Source organism: Ailuropoda melanoleuca, chromosome 2 (genome assembly GCF_002007445.2).
Source record: "Ailuropoda melanoleuca isolate Jingjing chromosome 2, ASM200744v2, whole genome shotgun sequence".
Lineage (NCBI taxonomy): Eukaryota > Metazoa > Chordata > Mammalia > Carnivora > Ursidae > Ailuropoda > Ailuropoda melanoleuca.
The window spans coordinates 57,726,987-57,750,629 of record NC_048219.1 but is presented as its reverse complement, the minus strand read 5'-3'; the positions used below and the strand labels follow the sequence as shown (position 1 = coordinate 57,750,629).

The following is a 23,643-nucleotide window of genomic DNA, read 5'->3' as shown; positions in this document are numbered from 1 at the left end:
CCCGCTAGAGTGTTCCCTTCCACCATCAGCACCCACCACTGCTACCTTGTGCCAGGATCCCTCACTGCTCCATCTACCTCTAGAGATGGGGGTCCTCATTACCAAGGGCTATCAGGTAATCATGTTCCAGAATCCCATCTCCTTTCTCAGACCACTACTGGTAGGAACTGTTAGGGTTGGGTTCTCTGAGAATTAGACTTTGAATCAAAAACTTATTTCCAGGAAATTTATTAGTGCACACTCTAGGAGATCACCATTTGTAGAAGGGAAAGCAAAGGGAAGGAAAGAGGGTTGGGTCAAGGGAGAAGCTGGGCTACTATGTAGTCACAACAAAGGTCTCAGCCAATCTCACAGAGTGCTTGGAAGCTGATTTGCACATAGAAGTTGTCCCAAGTTGGGGTGAGGTAGATAGACCTTTGTTCCCCTGAAAGCCAATCTTTGGATACAGGCTGCCCCAGCGAATAGGCATGACTTGGGTGAAGAGGCGCACTTGAGCAGAGGCAATTAGCAGAGAGAGAGCTGACAGCTGAGGGCTATCAGGCAGCAGCACACCCAGCAGCTAGACGAGTAAGGCTTTCACTCCTGAGGGAGATCTAGGGGTACAACAGTTCTAGCTCTTATTAACTGTATGACCTTGGGTAAGCTAGCCATGCCCTCTGGGCCTTAGTCTCCTGATCTGTAAAGTAGAAATAACAATAATGCCTATATCATAGGGTGATCATGAAGATGAAATGAAATAATAATGTGACATACCTTCACACATGGCCTGGTACATAATCAACACTGTATCTTTTTGTAACTATAAAAAGCTTAGGGTTTATATGGGAAAGCGAAGACCAAACTATAGGCTACAACAGAAAGAGGTGGGTACTACCTAGAGTCAGTGGGAGCTTAGAAGAGGTAAGATAAGGGGAACAAAGAACAGTTTCAAAGAGGACACGGTCAACAGATACGTGAAATTTAGAAGCAGACAGTGTCCCGGTGGCATATTAATAAGAGCAAAGGGCCAAGAAGCAAATGTGGCATTTGCAGGGCAGTGAAGAAGTCGTCCTTCCATGGCTGCTATGGTGCTTCCTGCCCAGACGCCGGCTGAGAGGAGGGCAGGTTATGGAAGCTTAGAAACCCAGGGAGAAACAGCTGCTCCCGAGACCCAACAGACCATGGTGCAGTTGGGCTCAGAAGCAGGGTGAGGGGCGTCCCTCCCTAAGGAATGACACGTCTTGGGCAGGAGAGGCAAAGGGAGGAGGATGAGACGGGGAAGAAAGAAGGACGAGGAGAGACAGACACAAAGGAGAGAAACATGCCAAGGAGAGAGAAAGCCGAGAACAAATTGGGATTAAAAGCCAACCGAGAGAGGGAAAGAAAACACCAGAAATGAAGAAATATGGGCTAGTGCTTTAAGAAATGATGGTCTTTCAATTTCAGAAGCTCCAATACAAAGAATTAGTGTTGTAGAAAAAATCATAATAATAATTTTGAGCTAGGTCAGCTGTGTTACTTTCTCGGGAAGCAATACAATACAAATACACTTATCAAGAGGCCCAGTGTTTGGGCTATATTATAAATAGTTCTAAATTAATGTCCCTTCCCAAAATGCCTACTTTTCCAACAGGTGCAACATGACACCATCTGCCCAACAAAGAATCTAAATGTCACCAACTTCATAAGAAAATGTAACTGGCTGTTTAGGACCCTAGTTTATTATGATGATATTTAATAATTTGTACTTATAAAGCAGGTAGGGGCATAAAATGAGTTATAAATGTTAACTCTCTAGCTCACAATAACTCCTTAGAAAGACAGGAAACATGACACTCCCCTTTTAAGAGATCCATTCATTCAACAAACATTTATTGGGCTCCTATATGCTAGGCATTGTAATGATGCAGAAATTTGGCCACATGAAGTTTGAGTGCCTGCTCCCCGAATAGAAATGAGAGCCTCCCAAGAGCAGGAACCATGACGTCTCCTCTCTGCAGTCCTAGGGCCCGGCACTGCACCTGGAAAAGGAGAGTCATTTCATAAATGTGGGTAGATTTTTTAAAAATTAAATACCCGAAATTAGCTAAAAGTCTATGCTACTGTTATTAAAAACATAAACCCAGAAACTTTTGACCTCTGAGCCATTGCTTGCCACTGGACCTTACTTCCTGTAGAAACCCCCCATCTGGTGCTCTTCTGCTCTTTCACACGGCAAAACATTCGCTCGCCTCTGAACGTTGTGACACGTGCAATTTCTGCAGCCCTCTGCATGCTGGGGAAGAGGTGGAGGCTAAGGCTGGGCCGCACACTGAGATTTGCTTTTTTCTGAAAGATTTTGGCTTCTCTGAAGATTTTTATACAGAGCGGAAAAATAGAATTCTGGATCTAGAAGTCACTCCAAGTCAATATCCTCTTGTTAGCTCGGGTTGGGTGTGGGAAAGTTCCGTTTGGCAGTCCTGATTAATAACGAGGTCCCGACGACTATCAAATGGCCAGCAGAAAACAGGAATAATTTGGACAATGGGCTTCTCTCTGACTCAGGTCTGAATCTCCAGCAAGATTATTCACAAGGTGTCTGGTAAACTTAACCCCCTGCTCACAGGGTCTAAAACAAACCTATCGTGTGTCATACCCAAATCCTGGTGAAATGGAGAGAAAGGTAAAGTCACGGGTTTGTGCCCTTTCCCCCCCTCCCACATCCCAACGTGGAGCCCCTTAAAAAGCTGGACTGCTCATAGCAGGAAGGTAGCCTTCGCTCTCAGAGCAAAGGTAACAGCGCCACAGGGCCTAATCAGGAAGCAGAATGTCTCGAGCCTTAAGAGCCAAGTGGTACCGAAAGGTCCAGGTGTCCCACCTCCAGCCTGGAGCTATTGCCCTGGGGACAGTCACGGCAGAAGACGCATTTTCTCGAATGTCAAAAATTAGGCCCCAGACACATGAAAATCAGCCAGAAGACACCCTAAATAAGTCACTGATGGTTTCAATGATCCAGGTTATCGCTTCTCTTTACCTTTAGCCTCCTGACTTCGCTCAGTGAATGCCTGGGTACCCCCCACTGCTGCTCTCTAAAGAGGGGCAGATGATGGCACATAAGCGGAGTACATCTGGAGAGGGCCTGAGAAGTCGAAAGAAAGAAGAGGACTTGCTTCCCTCGTTCTTTGAGAAATCTGTCCTGTATCGCTTGGCTGAAATTTACATAGAAAAAAAAAGAATCTCCGAGTTTCTTTCTTCTGCTCGTCGGGGGAGGAGGGTGGCACAGTCTGTCGAAGGCTGAGCCCACAGTTGTACATGCAAGTTAATATTTCCAGGGCCCTGCGTGGGATACCTTTCCCAGAATTCATGTTCTCAATGGGAAACTGAAATAGCGCGTGAGAGTTACCCTAAGTAGATTTAAATAATTAAATTCAAAAATTCTCAAACCACTTGCTGTTTCAAATTTATTTCTTTAATAACAACTCAGACTCAGCAACAGACTGGATTAAGATTTCATTTATTCGAAATTTAAGGTATATCCAGCTCTGGGTGTAGTTTTTAAGTATTTAAGGGGAAATTTGTGCGTGGTGAAAATGAAGACTGCAGCATTATAAATTCATTTCCTCTATTAGAAGCCGGGCCGCGCCTGCACGCTGCAGCTGTTCGGGGACGCTGTCCCGACAGGCTGGAGGGCGCCCCGCGGAGCAGACGACCCTTTGTTTCCCCACGGGGGGAGATTTGGCCGGCCCCACACCCTCGGCAAGAACTATTTCCTCAGTGGCGCCAGGCAGTTGGGCAGAATCATCTGGGGTGGTTTTCATGTGGCAAAGCAAAGCATCCTCTGGGATTCCAGAGAGACTTCTAAGGATCCATTTTCATCCGTGACCTCAAATCATGGCCCATACCAGGCCCCAAAGACGGGAGGCCACGGTGGCCCGAGCCGAGTTCACTGACCTCCCAAATAACCCGCCCCGATCCAGGCAGCGACGCAGAGAGCGACTCGGAAAACAGGTGTTGCGTCGCAGGTAACAGCCCCACGGTACTTACTATTCATGCTAACAGTTTTACAAACAAGTGAGTTTCTTATACATTCATCGCCACCCCCAGGCATTCATATTCTTTTTAAGTACAGAAACCTTAATTAGATTTTGACCACAGACCCGGATTTGACTTACCCTGACAGGGTTTCCATTAGTGTAATCTGTGGGGGAATTCACTGTTTTAACATCTGTGTGCCTGAGGCCTATCTCACATTTACTGCAAAACTCTGAAAAGCCTCCCTTGTACGGCTGTATGTTTCCTCATGCTCCCAATTTCACAGAAGTCATTTCAGCACCAAACGGTAATTAGCAAAGGGATGGGCCTCAGCTGACATGAATGCAATTTATTGTTTTCCACGAGGCCCTGAACCAAGCAAACAAAGAACACAGTCTAGCTGTCTGGCATTTTATTAACTTGTATTGTGCGGTGCACCTTACTGAAGGGAGATCTTCGGGAGAAATTCAGCAGTTTGTGTGTGGTAACATGCAGACTTTGGAAGAATATTAATTTCAGTTCAATTAGGCAAGTTTTGTGGTACCTCAGTCTGTAATATAGGACAGCCACTTTTATAATTATCTTCCATATTAACTTTATCATCACCAGACTTTTGCATAAATGCAACCTTTCATCTTTAAAATGCCAACACTTCTTCAATTTTGGCAACCGTACAGCACTGCTAATTATTTGCTCATTATGTGTGGTTAACTGATGAATCATTAATAAATGAATGAATGGCTAATATATTTTTATGGTAATTGGAGATATAACTGATTGCAGACTTCCTCAGCTTCTCAAAACGGCACTGAATGAACAGTGGCTGCCTAATTGTTTACAGATGATATTGATGCCCCCACCCAGTGTTTCCCACACTGTGGTTTATCACTGGCGCAGTCTCATCAGTCCAGGGTGGGGGCTCGCCGAGGCCCAGTCCGGGCAGAGGGGAACGGGCAGCAGTGGAACTGAGCTTCCTCTCCTTGTGTTTCTGTCACCTCATTTGTTTGGGCTCAGCTGACACGTAACCATGTATGGGCCTCAGGGCCAGTCGCTAGCAGTCTGAAGACTCCTTGTGGATTCCCTTCTCCTGGGCGTTGGCAGAGCCGCGACCAGAACGCTGCTGTGGTTACCCCTAGTCGAAAACACAAAAAGACTTGGAGGCTGACACACAAACACGCCCGCCATTCAACTGCCACTTGTCTTGGCTGGCACACCCAAAGGAACAATGTGGCCAGTGGCCACCCAGCCTGGTGTCTCTGCGGCGGAGAAGGGAAAGGAGACCCGTTGGCAAAGATTGGTTAGAAGCCTGGAGTTCAGTTTGCACCATGGACAGAAATCCACAAAAGAAAAGCAACCAGAGATCCTTAACTCCGTTCCCAGACTCGCCATGCCATGGCTGGCTAATGGGCCTGGAGAGAACTGCCGTGTGACACAAATTCTATCTGTCAGGCACATCGGTCACCAACTAGAGGTTAAAGACAGAGTCTGTATTTGTTGACAATTCTTGTGAAAAAGAAAGATAGACTACTGGCCAAATAAGGCTTGTTTAGCTTTATACAAACAGACGGAAGATCAAGTTAAAAATGCAAAGGAGATTACCAATTCTTAATTATAATTATTTAACCAGGTGGGTAGTTTCTCCTAATGAACATTTCCATGAAAACAGAATAACTAATGACAGTCTTAAAGAAGCCTTTGTCTTTCCATGTACTAATGATCACATTTATAAATATGCAGCAAGGCCCCCGTGTACATTGCTAATGATAAGTAATTAAGCACCAGGCGTGGGAAGCCAGTGAAAAGGGTCATGTTAATGCAAGAGAGGAAATTAAAAATGCAATAAAATAAGTTGCCTAGAAAAGATTAAATAAACTTCTGGCTTCTCCTCCTTCCAGAAGGAAAAGAACGGTTTCCCCATTCTCACAGTAGGGCCATGTCACACCATGCGACAGCTGGTTATAAAGTCAGACAGTACAAGTGGTGGGCTTGCTCCATGCCCCATCTCCATTTCCTCCTTTGGGTTTGCGGGCAGGGGGTGTGGCTTCACAGGGCACTTCCGGTCACTGAGTGAGAAGATGGACCCCCATAAAAAGGAAGGGGCTGGCCAGCAAGGGGGGTACCTGCCACTGTCAAGCTAAAATGCACTTTGGTTGTTATCGCTGATACACCGCTTGTTTATTAAACCATTAGGAGCAACCTGGGTTTTTCTCATCTTTCACATGACCAAGAGGGCAAGATGGGTGCCTCTTCCAGAACAGTAGAATAACCTCTGCCTCTCTTCACATCGGCCGCTTCCCCACCAGACCCTAAGCTCCTGGAAGATGAGACCATGACTCAGGGATAGTAGGCTCTGCGCCGGACACTGAGCGCTCGGTCAAGGCCGGCTGGATAAGCGAATGAACGAATGTGCAAAACAGAACATCTCTAAACCAAGCAGCATCTTGTCAAAGAGTCTTGAACCTCCCTCCCCGACCAACCAGCTCTGCCACTGAAAAACACTTGGGCCCAGTCAAAAGACAGGACACATTTCTCGCTCTCATACAGCTCCTGAGAAAGGCGCCAGTCCTTTCTTCCGGGGACCATCACTGAAAGGAACAGAATTGTGAGGCTTTAACAAAAACTTAGTCTTTGCAAAAAAAAAAAAAAAAAAAAATCATCGAGCTGGTGTAAGACTCCTGTTGGATGACTGAACAGGAATCCCGGCATTTCTGTTAAGCATTAAAGACACATAGAATGAGTAAGTGGCCTTCTTGGTGCAAGAAAGGGGACTTGTATTTGGATCTCCAACGCTCTTAAATAAGGGCCAATTTTGATTCTTTCTATAAAGTGTCTTAGTGAAGCTCTTAAACCACTGAAGATTTTTTTTTCTTTCAAACATTTCAAACTCGCCGATTCCCAGTCTCTCAAGGCTTCCACATCCCCTCACTCTGCTTAATCCCTCAGTGAGGGAAATCTCATTTTCTGCCGCTGTGGTCCAGGGTGAACGCGAAGGCAGCCTTGCTCTGAAGAAAACAGCAGCAAACAAAAATTAAGCCGTGGTTGGATATTTGGGGGAGTGTTTCCTTTTCATCCCCCCCCCCCCGTCTTTTTTCTTAAACGAGTTCTAAGAAGCAAGTCATCAGGCAGAAAATCCAAGGCTTGGATCACCCAGTCCTGTTTTAATATTCCTTCTGAATTCAAATGAACCATTTCCTTTTACATAAAATCTTCGACAAGGCCACACTTGTTATCGGAGTGTTGTCATCGGCAAGCCTGCGTGGCTCTCATAAAGGCAATTTAGCACCTGACGGCGCGGGCCGAGATTTGCCTCGCAAATCAGGGCTGCCGGGGGACTCCAGGCAGGACAGCCGGCTCCTGGGACACCGAAGGTGCCTCTTCCAGCAACTTCTCCGGCGGGCCCTGGTTTGTCGGGGCCGCCAGGGCTCTCCTCCCGGGAAGTCCAGCCCGCCGCAGGGCCACTCGGCGAGCGTATCCTGACCCCCAGTGGCCGGCCCTGTCATCGGACCCGCGCCGGTTCCCACTCCCGCGGATCCCGGCCCCCGGGCCCGTTCGCTTTATTTGGCAATTAGAGCAAACTTCGGTTCTCACAGAATCCGACCGAGTGGAATTTCGCAACGCGAGTTTCACAAGTCAATTCCCTTGAAGCAAAACCGACGGTTTTCCCTGTGGTTTCACTCCACACCTCTGCGTTGGTTGGTGAACTTCCCCCTCGAGTTTCTCTTCCCACACACACCACTCTACTTCAGAGGCAGCCATGGAGACGGTTTCGGTATGTTTCTGGGGGTCCCCGCCTCGTGCCCGCCCCGGTGCTGAGTCGGCGTTTCCGCGACGCCTCGGTGGGAACCGGCGCGTTTCCGAGCGGAACGCGGCGCCGGCCCCCAGCCCGGAGGGGGCGCTTGTGGCTCCTGCCCGCCCGCCGCCGCCGGCAGCGCACCACCTGGCTCAGGCTGGAGGGCGGGGGAGTGGAACGCGGAGCGGAGTCAGCCCCACGGCCGGCGGGCCGGCCGGCGGTAGGGGTGCCCGACTGAGCAAGTAGAAGTGCAGCATGTCGCGCGCGGGTCGTGATTATACTGAAAAGTACTTGTTGTTTATCTGAAGTTCAAATTCAACTCGGGGTTCTCTTATTTTATCCGGCAACCTCACCTCGTTTTGTGAATTTGAAGACCAGCTGCTGACCGGACCCTTGGATCGTCCAGGGGGCCTGGGTGCCCCCTAAGAGTTAGGCAAGAATGTATACACATATATTTATATTTATATTCTTATCTATAAATACAGCCTTTCAACAGTAGGAAAATAGACTGTGGTCCTGTTAGCTTCTTCTGAGGATCAGACCTCCCCAGGCATTGGCCCATTTCTCAGACTGTTAGCCCTATTCCTCCTCTCCTCCCTCCCCATCTCTCCAGAGGGGAGGCAGGCCCCTGTCCTGAAAGGGGTCCCTTTCTCACAGTCAGCCTTCCAGAGAATCTGCAACCCGTGTCCTCGCCCACAGATGTTGAAACAAAAGTCACAACCAAGGTAACTATTTTTAGGGGGTACCAGATTAAACCGCAGCTGGGTCTTTAAGAGATAGAAGTGCCTACACTCTGAACTGCTGTTCATATCCACTGAAATGTGAAAAAGGTCAAAAACCCGGTTTTGCATTACTGTTATCTGTCGGCCATTAAAAAAAAACAAAAAGGCTATTGCCTTGGGAATACTGTACATATCTGTTACCAACAACTCTGAAAACCACCTCTGCAAGCTTGTCAGTTAAACCAAATGTTAAATGGAAAATATTTGGCGGGATTTAAAATTAGACCCACACACATTACTTACAGATGTTTCCATGAAAAACACTTGAAACTGAACCACACCAAGTAATAAACCCCACAATGGTGTATTTTTTATACCCCAAGTTAATTTTTATTATATAAGTAGCCATATGAAGAAGGTATTGCATACTGCTTAAATTAAATACGGGGGAATGAAATCAGCAGTATCCCTTTACAGCATATGGCCCAGCAAATCAAATTACAAAGCTTTCCACATCTCATTAACTGCAATGAGTACAGTGAGTTTTCTAATAAGTCACATCTTTTTCATGTGAGTGGTGAGCAGTGACTTATTGTAAGAATTCACAGGATGACCCTTGGGCTGAAATTAAGAACTAATCTAAAATGGGCAGGGTCATCTGGTCAAGACTGATCATAACATTTCCTCATTATTGTTTTAGTTGGCATTGAAGCATATGTTTTCCTGGTGCCCCAGCTGAAAAATGCCTTTGATAATTTCACTGACAGCAAATAACCCACACACTGCCATTTAATGAGTTTGGGCAGAATTAGCTGACAATAAAGAATATAGTATAAATGTTTTTATTAGAACTGATTTATTTTTTAGCTGCAAAAAAAGAAGAAGAAGCCACATTGAAATGCTGAGCTGACTTCTCCTCTTCGAGATGGCCCGGATGGCCTTGGCCACGATGCAGGTGAGAGGCCGAGGTGTATACTGTGAGCCCAGGGCCGGCCAAGACTGTGCCTTTGGGCTGCAAATGGTGAAAAGGCAAATACCAGCTGGAACCCACACTCAGATGTCGGGTTCCTCCTTTACACAACAAGGAAAAAAATACTTCTACAATCGCTCATCATGTGGCCTTTGGTTGAGATGAATTACCAATTTACAACCTCTTGTGTTTGGAGAGAAGCAAACTGTGCTCTTCTGAGGCGAGAATCAGGAACCTAAAATCATTCAAGCCTTCTTGTTTATAAGGCCAGAGTGAGGCCAAAAATCCATTTCCTTCTGTGCTCTAAGCCCTTTCTCACCATCTGCACTAATAAATATGGACTGGTGTGTGCATAACCATACACTGAGGAAAGGGAAGAGTGAAAGGATTTTAAATGGTTGCAAATTGCTCTCCTGCTGAGATAACAGCAGTTTGAATGTGAGCCTCAGTTGTTACATGTTAAGAATGGGCATTTGGCTTCTTTTCACACAGCTGTGAGAGAAGGGATAGGTTTCTACTAGAGAGAAAAGGGGTCTGTTCTTCGGAAGACAGGCTTGCCAGTGGCATCTTGCCCAGAAGCTCTTTCTTCACAGCTCCAACGGTGGGGACTGGAGACAGGATAAGCAGACCAGTCCCGGTGCTGGGAGGGGAGAGGATCGTGGGCACTGGTGAGGTGAGCCCTGACACGGAGGGGGGGAGGGCATTCGCCCCAAGCCTCAGCAGAGACCAAAGGTGTCAAAATGGAGGCAAGACCAGGAAGTTGATGTAGCCAGCGTGTAAGGAAGTTATCCTCGAGGCCAAGATGAATTGCTGGAAGGATCTGGAAGCTTAGGCACACGTGGTCATAGGAAAATCTGTCCGGGGAAGATCTGTCTGGCAAAATAATCGCCAGTAAGAAAGTATTGGAGGTTAGCAGGGCCCGGCCGGGAGTGCAGCACAGGAAAATCTCCCAGGGCCCACTGAGACTCAGCGGTGTCCTCCCAGACAGAAAGAAGGGACTCCCTGTGCGCAGCAGAATGCAGTAAGGAATTATGGGAGCTTCCGAGAGACTGCCTGGCAAACTGGAAAAGTCGCAGGAGCAGGAGAACAGCCAAATAAAGGAGCACCCCTGAATATCTGTACATCAGGGGCACACTCTGGTAAATGCTAGGGAGCATAGAAAGACCCTTCGGTCGGAGCACTTCTAAATACAGCCTCTGACACAATGCCGCCCACTTCCCGATGGGGTATGGAACCCGAGTCTCCTCGCTCCCCTCTCAGGGGATGAACATGTGAGATGAGAGGGCCCCAGGAAGCAAAGGGGACGCTGAAGCATCACGTCCAAGGGAGGAGACAGACCCTGAGAACTAGAACGGAAGCAAAGAGTCAGCCACTGAGCCCAGGCAGACAGTGGGACTGGGTTTGGAAGACAGGGGCCAGAAAGATCACTAAGGAGAGGAGACACTTGAGAAGCAGCTATGGCTGAGCCCGTAGGAGGAGAAGGAGCTGGTAAGGGTGCCAAGTCTTCCAGAACACCCAAGACAAAATGCTGGGGCAGGGGCCTGTGGGTGTTCACTACAATCCCTGGTGTTAAATACAGTCCTTCTCCCCCCTAATCCCTGGTGAGTGGAGATTAGTAGTCACCCCCCAAAGCAACTGTTCAGGAGAATGGCACAGGGTTCACCTGTAGCATTCTTCTAGGTCGTCAAAATGAAACCCTCATTAGTCTCTCTCATCTAATTTGGCCTTGCTGTTGTAATTGAACCTACTAAGCCCTCAGTCACGCAGACCCTAGCTACCTACCTGGAACGGAGACAAGGACAATCCCTGAGTATTGCTAGGTAACAGTAACAAACTAACTAATATTTGCACAACTTCACAGTTTACAATGTGTTGTCATAACGTTTCTCATTTGCCCGTCATTACCGTGCTACGAAGGAGGCAACGCGGCCGTAGCTAGGAAGTGAAAGAGCCAGATCTCAGACCTGAGTCTTCAGATTCCCAGCCTGGTGTCATTTTTTATTACAGCAAATAGCTTTTATGTACTATTAAGATAACATAAAAATGCTCTGGCGGTCTGAGGAAATATCCGTGTTCTGCTCTCAAGAGAACGTATGCAGGGCTTGAGGCAAAGTTCTCCAGAAGAGCCCATCCTCTCCTAACTTCCCTCAGAACATGTCTAAATCTAAGTGTATCTGATGGGCCGTCTGCCTTTTTTCCTCCCTGGCTGGTACAGACAGGACAGTCTTGCCAAGATGACATCCTTAAGACAGATGATTTCTAGGACACTCCCTGCCCACCTCCTTGGGGGCTGCTTGGTGACTGTGCTTGGACTCAGAGCCATAGTTCCTTTTGTGGTAAAAGAAGAACATAAGAAAACAAATCATGCAAAGACTTGAACGACAGATGAAAGGACCATAATAATGAACCTGCCTGGCTTTTAAAGCAGCGTCAACCAGGGAAACAGCCCAAAGGACCTGGAGCGGAGTTACCAGGCGGTGCCCTCCGTCTGCACCTCTGCCTTCCTTCCCCCACATCTTCCTCTGTTTCTCCATCTCCCCTATTGATGATGCTCCACTCAAAGTCGCTTTCTAAAGACAATAGGAAACTCCCTCCTCTCTGCATGCTTGCACCCAGCTTTAGCTGGTGAGCAGGGCCCAGCTTAAAGAGGGTCCTCGTGGAAGAAAGTCTCCAGATGAATCTTAAAGGTTAGTTGTGCAAGTAGATTATAAAACTCTGCTCCTTGTAGGAGGCTTCGGAGGCCTTGTCCTCTACCATAGTTTCCGGAACTTGGTATTAGACCCTCCTTGTCCACTTACCCAAAGCAGCCAACCAAGCATAGTACAGAATGCCCAAGGCACACTTACGCAGATAATTGACATAGGCATTATCTTAATGAACAGGAAAACAGTTTAAACCTGGGAAAACATTCCTCCTCTTCCTCCTTTGCTCCTTTCCCTGACCTCCCAAAGCTATCATTTGGCCCTGCACTATTTCTTGAAGCCAGCCTTCCTTTATTCCCGCCAACTGTGGCTTCCGATGGTCCCCCCCTTCTCCTTCCCGGCATCTCCAAGCATCTGCCTAAGATACCCCCAAGTGCTGGGAGCATCTCCTACATGTTTTCTGTGCTTTTCCATTTTCCTTTGAAGTTCCTCTCCCTGACTCTGGGAAGACTTCGTAGTACCGTGTTCCCAGAACTGCAGATTGCCAAAGCCATGACATGCACACTGTGTGTGATTGAAACATTCAACAATTATTTACACATTAAGATTCATACAATCTTCGGGGCTGGAAGGGGCACTTGAAGCAGAATTTGTCAGTTTTTGAAACATTTCTCTAGCTTCTGACAACTTTCGTCTGTCATGTGAAGGTTCTGGGCCTTGGTTTCTACGGGCTCTAGAAGTCGGCCGCTTGCTTCACGTCGCAGAGTTGGAGTTCCAGTACTAAATTCTGGGCCATAGGTGCAGATTCCTCCCTTCTTAGTCCACACTCTTCATTCCATCCTGCTGTGCGCGTGTAAGCATGAGCAGGCTTGCCTGCCCCCACTCTGTTAGAATGCTAATCAATTTGAGACCAAGGAGCAATTCTTATTTTCATACCCTTAAATACTGAACATAGCATTGGCTACCGAACTGCATTTTCTTGATTGCAAGTGCATGCGCTCTACCTTATCCCTGTCTGCACCCACCCACCACAGACCACCACCCTCCCTTGGTGCGGTCCATGTCCAAGATGCTTGATAAATGCTTCTGAATGACCACGTGAAGGAAGCACCTCCCACATTTGGTTATCTCAATGAGCACTGCTTGCCAGTTGATTGGAACTAGACTCCCTAATTCTTAAGCTAGGTTCACCTGCCACATGTCCTCCCGTGGTCTGGGCTCCACTGCTACGGAGCTGTGTCACTCAGCAGTCACACAACCTCGCCTCACCCGCTTCACTTGCATTTCTTCATCTGTAAAATGGGGATAAAATAGTTCTTGCCTCATAGGGTCACAGTCAGGACTAAATGAGAGAATCCACAAAAAGCCCTGAGAAGAGTGCCGAGCAATACATAGCAAAATGCTCAGTAAATATTAGCTACTGTTACTTTAAACTTTATCTAGCATAAGCTTCATTACCTATCACTGTGATTCGTATTTAATTTGTTGACTTTTCAAAAAGACAGTAAGCTCGTGTCAGTCTTGGTCTTCTCCCCAGCACGGTGCTGTGGCAGGGGTAAGTGGACAGTAAATGCCTGAATGTATCCATCCATGCAAGGATGGGAATACTTTATGGCTGACACACATTTCCACAACCTTTGGATGCTCTAAATGATAGTGTTGACTCATGCTCCTACACCATTAAGAAGATGATGGACCAATAGCCAAGTGGTTAAGAGCACAGACAGCAAAGCCAGAGAGAATGGACGTGAATCCTGGCTCCACCACATAACAGGATGTGATCTTTTGTGACTTAACTTCTGTGCCTCTTTCTCCTCACCTGTAAAATGGGAATAATAATAATAGTAGTTGTACCTACCTCCAAGGGGTTTCGTGAAGATTAAACAAGTTAAAGTTTGAGAAGCCCCCAGAATTATGTCAATGTTAGTGCTATTGTCATCGGCAGGAACACCACCTGAGAGTACAGACATGACACAAGACTCGAGTGTGAAAACAGGTGTGTAGCCCTGTGCTCGCAGCAAAACATCGTGTGCAATTACAGAGACTCTGTGGGGAGGCTGAAAGGCAGCGCTCAAAATAAACATGAAACTGTGCCGTGACAATTTAGCCATCATTAATATACCGTTGGGATATTTTAGGGTCACACAATCAAGGCCACACTTGAGGGGCAGGGGGCTATGGGAGAGGGTTTTCAGGAGAGGGTCTGATGTGCAAAATGCAAACACCGCCCGGCCCACCAGCTCCCACCGCGAACCCCGCACTCCAGCCACATGGAAGCACATCTGTGGCCCAGCATCCCTCCTCGACTCCCGTGGCTGGGACCACTCTTTCCTCCTTGCCAGCTCCTCCTGACCTGGGTTTCCTCATCATGCTCCAGTTCAAGGCCCCTCCAGAAACCTAATCTTCTTTGCTGCGGTGTCTCCAAAGCCGCGGGGCTCGGGGGAGCCCAGCTGCCAAGACAACATCGGCCCTCTTGCCAGGCGTCACTGTCGCGGGACCGCACAGCGGCTGGGATGTCTAGAAGGGCATCCTCCCAGGCTTGCCTCCCCACTCCGGTGACAGGGGCATCCTCTGCTCGGGGAGATGTGGGGCTCTCCGTGACTTCAGGAAACTTCCGGAAAAGACATCTTAAGTCTCAGAGCAATTGATGAGCCAGAATGGGACTGGAGGAAGGAATGTGGAGAGCTTTGCAGCTTCTGTGTTCTACTCTACATTGCCAAGGCAGCTTCCGCTCCCCCTGCAGCCCAAGCCCGGGGGTGATTTGCCCCTCACCACACTCAGCCACAGTTTGCTTTGAAATGGTTCGCGATTAGCCATCTCACCACTATCGACCTGCCTCAAGATTAGATGCTGCCGCTATCTTACAACCCTCTCCTGAGGGCCTGAAATCGAAATCTCCTCATGAATGGAATTTATCTGTGCATATGTACGGTGGCTTCTTATCAGAGAGCTCTTTCTCCAAGTCTTTGCTTAATCTACCTATCTAATTTATATAATGCAAATTATATTGCAAATCGTATGTTAGGAGCAGAAAGAAAATTACAACAGAACATGTTGTGGTTCTGCTACAGTCAGCACCTTATTGGTTGTATCTACTGCTGATCATGACCTTGGGATGTTTATTGCCCCTGCCCCTTGCACATGCCCACGAATCGAAGCGGGTCTCTGCAGATGCATCATGAATGGACCAACTTTGTTCGAGATGCGTGGGTGGGTCTTACGTAATACTCCGATTAAACACTGGTGTGCCTACTTAAGTAATCTTAGCAAGATGTTAATAAATGAATATCATTTCCTTGGGACAGCCAAACTATCAAATCATGATGGCAACAGGAAGGCAGACAGAGGTGCCCGGCTGCCAACAGAAGTTAAAGAATTTGATGTCAGGAAGGGTCTCAGAAAGGACCCAGAACGTGGCCCATTAGATTTCTCACTCGATAGAGCAGCGTGGAAAGCTCCACTCAGCTAGTCACGTGCTTACCGCCTGAGTCTGGGGGCCAGATTCCATCCATGGAACATACAGTTTAAAACATCTTTTTAAAGGGGATGATGTCTCTGTTTAAATTGGCCAGGCAGTGGTATAAAGGACGAAATGAGAATTCTTCATGGCCTTCCCACGAGTGTCGTCATGCTCTGTGGGGAGACAGGGAAGGGAAGGGTGTAGTCACGCAGGCCAGACTGGGCCGGCTTTGCGGCACGGCTCCTCCGGAATACAAGACCGGCACAAAACCTCTTGAAGCCGCTGGGAGTCCAAGGTAAGCTGCTTCACAAACACTCAGCCAATAATAAAATGTTTTGAAAAGCACTTAAGCTTAATGGGGTGAGGTGTTAACTCAGTGGAAGCGTCTGTTACTATGGAGAGGGACTGTGAGAACAGGGCAACGCAATGCCACGGGGCCGGGAAGGGAAGGCCATCAGGAGGAGTCACGCCTCACACAGCAAACACAGAACAAGAGGGCCTCCTGTACACAACGGGCGGTACCAGGATGGTCTCCGATCCCTTGATGCCTCTTGGTTTGAACCAGGCTCCTTGAGTCACTACTGTGCCCAGGCCTTCTATGGACCAGACCTTCCAGGACCTCTGCCGATTCTTCCAACCCCCTCTTGTCCATTTGCTCGGAAGCCGAGGACCATGCTGACATGTATAGCCTGGCTGGGGCCTGCCGGCATCACACGTTCTCACGTTCCGCTCCTCCAGAGTCTCGGACACAAGCCACGTCATACAAACTTCTTCAGGCCCAGGAGGTTCTCAGGCAAGAACGGTGATTTGAGCTCTCCGTGACTACTCACTTGGTGATTCGTCTTTTTATAACGTTGTTTCCTATCAAACATAGCATCCATTGCCTTTAAAAGGATTGCAGTCTCCAGACTTCCTGTGATGGCATCATACCCTGAACGCTCGCGTTCTAGCACCATGCCATCTGGCAGCCATTCTCATTTGGGGGCTGTGCATCGAGGGGGAGCACTGGGTCATCCTAAGACCATTCGACACATGCCTTCCTGACAGTATTCTACAGTATGAGACACTGGGAGGGGCTGAGTTATCAGCCAGCCAAGTGCCTTCCTGACCCATACAGTTGAGTCATCTGAACTATATTCAGAACCGTTGCTGTTGGCTCAGCAACAACTTAATACTCTCAAACTTATTCTTCGTCAGAAGGACCCAGTCTTTTAGCCTGAGGTTCATAACATTCTTTGAACAGGTAATATATATATGTTTTTTAAATGTAAGAACAAAACAACATAATTATTTATCTGCAGAATAAACAGACCTCTGCCAGCCCAGGTAGAGATGATGAGAACTAGGGTTTGATCTTTCTAATTACACACAGCTTTAGGAACGGGGTGGTCGAAAGGGCACTTTATTCCTCTCCCCGTAGTCATGACTGCTCTGTTGCAGCTAATCAAACTCTAATTCATTAAAAACCGGGACAAGAAACAAAAGAGAAAACGAAATAATGGCTTCTACCGGCCTTTAAAGCCCTACGGGAATCTCTGATTAAATGTGGCACCTGGGCCCTGCTAGAACGTACTCTCCACGAGAGCAGAGGCGTTGTCTGGCTGGCTTACAGATGCCTCCCCAGCACCTACCTGAGCACCTGGCACAGTGAGATCATGTAGCAGGTGTCTGCTCAATGAAGCAAGGAATGAGTGAATGAATGAATGAATGAATGAATGAACGAACGAACGAGAGAGACCACAGTCATCAAGAGCAGCAGAGGGGCCCAATGTTAGAGCGCATAGAGTAGGCAACTGAAATCAAACACCTCGGGTTGAGTCCTGAGTCTTCTGACTGGAATGAACTTGAATAAATTACCTCACTTCTCTGAGCCATTTCCTCGCCATAAAATGGAAGTAACAAAAATATATATTCCACAGGGCTATTTTGCAGAATGAATGATAAAATTCCTGTGAAGTTATTTCATAAAGTAGCAGTTGTCCACACTAGCACTTGGGAAGTTCCCTTATATTCCACTGGCCCCCTTACTCCCCTGCTCCAAGTATCTGCCGTCTCCTCTTCCTCCCCATTCCCACACCACTGCCTTAGCTATGTGATTCATCACCCAGATAGCTCTTGTCTCTTCCTAATGGATTCCCTGCCTTGTGCCTGGCTCCTCTACGGCTTCCTGCTGCCACTAAGCTTCATGGTAAGTGACCAGTGCGACTGCATGGGGCCCCATTCTCAGAAGGAACCCCTCCTTGAGGTTTCATACACTGGGGTTGCCATCTTGAAATTCTTAATAATTTAGTGTTTGGGAAGTGAAGTTCATGAGACAATGAACTACGTGCTGGGGACTGAGGACCTTGGCTCATGTGTGCCACACCTTCCACCACCTTCTACCTCATGGGACGGCTTCTCAGCCATCCACTTACCTGCATTCTGGCACCATGCCCAGCTTCCCTTCTCCATAACCCCTTCCAGTGACCACTGCCAACTCCACCAGCAGCAGAGGCCTGGGCACAGGTGTGGGAGGGTCAGGGTTGAGCGAGCATCCCCCTCCATGTCTGGGGGGATGGGCATGGTGATGGCTCTCTCCACCCTGGGCTGACAGTGCCACCATGCATTTGGCAGGTGACTTTGTGCAGGCAAGCCTTACAACCACCCCAGACCCAGACACCTGGTGCAACCTGACACAGACATTGTAATACCCTTGTGGGGGCATCTGCCTGCCAAGGATGGGGGCATCAGGCTTCTGGGAAGGGGAGATGCCTGGCTCCCTCTGGAGCTGGGGCACAGCCCATTGGTCCGGCAGATACTGAGAGTGGGAAGCAGTAGCTCGTGGGCCACACATGTCCCAAGTCTTGGCGTAGGGCCCCAAGATTCTTTGAGCGTCTCCACTTGCCCCATAGGTATCCCTGTGCCTGACAGAGATAACATTAAATAGCAAACTTTAAAAATACCATGACCAGTTGAGAGACTGCAGAATAAAGGGGAAAACGCTCTTTATTTTAGTAGCATTAACAGTAATTTTTTCTTGTTTTTGAATAGAGGGCCCCACTTTTTTATTTTGTACTGGGCCCCCGGAGCTGATTGTAGCTCCCAGTATGACCCTTCTAAAGCTTGCCCCTGAATACATCACTCACCTGTGAGACTCCTTCATTACTTATCCATAATGTGGGCCATAAAGTTCAAGCTTCCTGGTTAGGTCCCCAGACCCTTCCTCATCTGGCACGTGGTGACTTCCTCACTCCTTTCCACTCATCCACGCTTACCATTCTCCTTGGCCATCTTGAAATATTAGTAGCTTCCTGAATGTTCTTGTCATTGGTCCTCATATATTCTTACCATTCCCCTACCCCCACTTTTATCTATGTCCACTCAAGCCTCACTTCCTCTCATGGCCTTCCCTGACTGTCCCCAGACCCCCAGGCTGAGTCAGGTGCTCCTTGCTGTGCTCTCGCACCCCCCCCCCAGCCCCACAGGAGAACTTTGTCATGACTCTTATCACTCTGTCCTATAATCCCTGAAGTTCCTACCTGGCCTCTCCACCAGACTCATGCAACCTGGTCCTGGTAACAGGGATCATGTCTTACGTGAATTTCTATTCCTAGCGCCAGGCATAGTGCTGCTACTTTCGGGGAGAACTAAATTCAGTACTAAGCTGGACATGCTGGCCCTCTCTGCTCATTCCCTTCTCTGTCTACTGAGTGAGATGATCTGAATCAAACAAATCACAGCAGCCGCTTTCTCCAGAGAGACGAGTCTTTTCAGTAACAAAGACGCCCAAGGTAGCATTTTAAACCTATTTTACAGACCTACCCCTTTCTGACCTGGCAAACTTCAATGACCGCTTGGGTTTCAGCCCTTGCTTATCACCAAGCCTCAGCTACAGAAATTGGAGATAGAAAGCACTGGACTCATTTTCTTATGAGAATAAATCATTTGTTCTCTTCGGCACATTCATAAAGCTCTAGCAAGTCAACCCCAGACGTTGGATCCTCCCTCTACCACTTTCCTATGGAGATTAATGCCCCATATACTAGGAAGCATGATCTTGGACCCAGAATCTTAACATAAGCTATTTGATCATCTGGTCCTTATTTGATAGTTGCAGGAGGCCAAGTGGCTGCCCCTGATTCCGAGCCCTGGGCCCTTGCTCCCTCCACTGCTCTATATGGGCTCTTGTGAACCAGGCTTTTAATGTACTCTTTGCCCATCTCTCTTTGAAGATATAAAATCATCTTGCTTCTGGGTTTCTTTTCTTCAGCATCTCTAGACAATAGTGTAATCCCGTCAACTGTCTAGTAAATCAAAACCCATCAGTCAGTACTAAATGAACCAGGAATCTGGCATTTTCTATTGTCATTTCTCATCGGTGCTTCCCTCCTCCCACCCCTAAATGTCCCTCAGGTGGTTTTGTAAAAATTGGGAAGGAGGAAGGAGGAGACTATCAATAGCCATCAGTGATGAGACACTATAGTTCACTAAAGTGGGGGAGAACCGATGATAAAGAAATGATCCTTGTTGACATGCAATATTGACACAGTAGCCACACAAACCACACTCATTATCTCCCTCAACCAGCTGCCTCCTTGCTTTTGGGAGCAGCGCAATTGCTGCCACCATGATTTCATGAACGATCCCCTCTTTATTCCACCGCCATTCATGGATTAGTTAATAAGCTAGTAAGTTTCTGTTCCAGGCAGAGAGCAATATGCAACTCAGAAGCTTTCCAAACAGTCTGGAAATGGGTAGTTTTATTGTACTCATCCCTAGTCACCTTGCTAACAGCCTCGGGCTTCAGAAATGTCGTTAAATATTCCTTTCAAGAAACACAGGAACCCCTAAATGTGGCCCTCGTCCGCCCCGCCCCTCCCGCACTGGTTCCATCCTGCAGGCACGCTCTAAGCGCGGGGAAATGTGGCCGGGAGAGAGTTAGACTGTTTAGTGTGATGCAATACAGCCTGCTCAACTTTTGCATAGCAATTCAGCAAACACAGTTTTAAGCATTCAATCCTACTTCTACAGCTTCTTAAAATTCCCTGCAATATAATTATACTGATGGGAATGCAGAAAGATAATTGCTTTTAGAGGAAAGTTTCTCCTTTGTTCCATGTTCATCTGGCTTCCAGAAATGGAACAAGAGCCCTTGAACAGCAGAAATACGCATCCATGTGTCTCTAGTTATCATTTATTTACAAAGATAGACCTTGACAAATGTAATTTGTTCAATAAAATTAAAAGGATGCACGATAATTCACTTAGACAAAGAGACTTGAAAGGGGACGTCATCGGCAGCAGCACCGTCCATCATTCCAAATGATCAGCTGACTTTGAAGAAGTGGCAGGTGTTCCCCTTTTGGAATGCAGCATTGAAATAGTATTTAGAAGGGGGAAAAAAAGAAAGAGAGCGAGGAATTGGAGCAATTCTTTATTCAGGCAATAATTATACAAATTAGATCTATGAAAGCCAGAGAATGACTGTGCCTTGAACCCTGTCTGTGTGCATAGAACAATGGGGAAATTAATAATTAAATCTATTACATATGCTCATAATTCAATACAAAAGATACCTCAGTAGTTCAAACACTCCTGTATTTTCATTTGAATAAGGCTTTCACACATTCTCCTCATTATATATGTATTATATTTTAAATTTAACAGCTTATTTTGTTGCCTTTATGTTTGAATTAATAAGGGCACACTTTAATGCACTAATGGGGAAATGCATTAGCCGGCTTTGCAGACATAACTTTGAAAAATCTCCAGTTTCCCAAGGGTGAAATCAATTTGCCCCATAACGTGTTGTCTCACAGACACATCTGGAATCTTGGAAGAATAGCTCCCCTCTACAAGCTTCTGATTTGGGCCTCTGTATCTGAAAGAGGATCCCCAGAGTAGAAACCTTTGCTAAATTGAGCAGACACATCAAGATCGTCTTCTGGATTTTGCAACCTCTCAGCCAGCTAACATGGTTTTCCGTGCCTGGCCCAGGCTATTTTTTTCAGAGAGCAAAAATAATTCTCCTATGAAAAAGTAAAGCTTTATTTTGAATCCAATAATTCATTTTCTCTTTTTTGCTTTCTCACTCTCTCTCTCTCCCTCTGGCTCCCTCCTTCTCCCTATTTTTAACTCTTCATGCTACTTCCAAGCCATGGAGAATGGCAAGGAAATGGAAGTTAGGGAAGTAAAAGGAGAAGGAGAGAGAGGAACGTCTGTCTTATGGGGGGGTAATGGTGCAGGAGGTGGGGGGCTTTCACAATTGCCGGGGCACCAAGAATTCCTGGGAGTCCAGGAGAGGGGGAACATTGGTGAACAGAAGCACTAAAATCCAAGAGGGCAAACAAAATGAGGTCACAAAGTGGTCCCTCGCATTTGGAAAACAGAGTGACTCCTCTGGAGGACTGAATGCTAAGGATAGAACCAATGCGAAAAAATCCACCCCCCTGCAACCGGGAAAAGAGACAAAGAAGTCAGTTGCTGAGAGAGAGAAAGAGAGGAAGCCGAACGAAAGGCTCATATGTTGGTGTCGCGCGCTGCCAGCCTACCCGGGGCGCCCAGGCACGCATGGAGGCGCTTGCCGCTGCTGCCACTGCGGTCCGACAAGAGCTCCGTGCCTTCTGAGGAGCGAGGAGCGAGGAGCGAGGAGCAAGGAGCGCCAAATCCAATGATGCTAATTGCATTGCAGATTTCTAGCATCATTAGCAATTCTTAAAATTACATTTGCCCTGCTTAAGTTCTCTCTTTCCAGGTTGGTATACGGAGGGGGCAGGTCTCCGAAGGGGAAATGGGTTACAAAAAATTCAATTGGACACGTTGGCTTCAGGTGTGCAGGTGGAGTCTGGCCAGCGGGGATTCACAGACCAGGAAAAATGCTTGTTTGTCTTATTTTAAATGCTGATTGCCGGGAGAATAAACAAAACCCGCAGCTAAATGGGCCTTAAAGGAACGCTGGGAATTTTGGAAAGGAAAAAAGCCCTACCGAATAACGGTTGGAACTAGCCCTGTGGGTCCTATGGTGACAAGCACCAGCCAAACACCCCAAGCGATGGAGTAACTTGCATTGGAAATAGTTGGTGCAGAAATAACCACTTCTCCCTCTCCTTTTGTTTGTTTGTATTTAAAACAAATGAATAAAATCCAGATGAATTAGTGGTTTTGCTTTGTTTGTTTGTTTCCTTAAAGAGAACATATTTGCTCATTAGGAAAGCTCGACAGCCAGCTCCAGAAACAAAAGCCCCAAGTCCCATGTCTCTTTTGGCGAGGACACCTTCCCCCAACCCTCCCCAGCTCAAGCACCTTGACGATGTTGGGACAGGAAAGAGGCATCCCAAGAGGAGACCAGAGGTCAGAACCCGCCTCTCCCAGAGTGGCTGGGCCCTGACACTGGGGCAGGGCTCTATGTGGGGGGGGGGGGGCTTCCATCATGGAGTCATGGAGAAGCCACCAATGCCACCCCCTTACATGGTGGCCTCTAGTCTGAATCTAGCAACAGAAAGGGGGCCAGCTCCTGGGTATTTTTCCAACAATTTATACCATATGATTAAATCGTTAAGTATATATATGTATAACACATATACACAGTTAGGAATATATATTATATATACAGCTCTATATATAAGCACACACATAGAAAGTATGTATAGCTTTTAATTGGGCCGTCTTTTAAAAATAATTAAGCCAGTTTTAATGAAAAATTGCTTCAGGCTGCTGGCAAGTGAAGGAGCCGTCTTTTGCAGAGCATCGATAAACTGAGTCATTCGTACAAGAGGATGGCCAGCTGTATCCGCCAATTCACAGTACTTACTACCGAACGAGCTCAGTTCTCCCTTGCAGGCCCAGGACCCTGGGGTTGGGGCAGCGAGGCAAAAGCAGTGAGCCCACGTCTTTCCTGTTCACCGTCTCCAACAGTCCTCAGAGCTGCATGCACTGCCGGTCCTGAGCTGGAAGAAGGGTTTGTCTCCTTCCAGACAGGATCACAGCAGGAACCCAAGTCCATTTGCTCTGCCCACGGAAGGACAAGGGGACTGACCACAGAGGCTGGTGGGATCTTCAGAGATCCCTGTAGCACCTACGGGCACACTGGA

At 47.4% G+C, this 23,643-nt stretch overlaps 1 protein-coding gene across 1 annotated transcript in view; it reads right to left on the bottom strand.

The window, feature by feature from the left end:
* Window positions 1-1,841: 1,841 nt before the first annotated feature.
* Window positions 1,842-23,643, bottom strand: part of HS2ST1 (heparan sulfate 2-O-sulfotransferase 1) — a 217,876-nt gene continuing 196,074 nt past the window's right edge. The window contains exon 9 of the transcript XR_004623292.1: window positions 1,842-2,000. The gene's annotated coding sequence lies outside the window, so the exon portion shown is untranslated. The remainder of the gene's footprint in view (window positions 2,001-23,643) is intronic.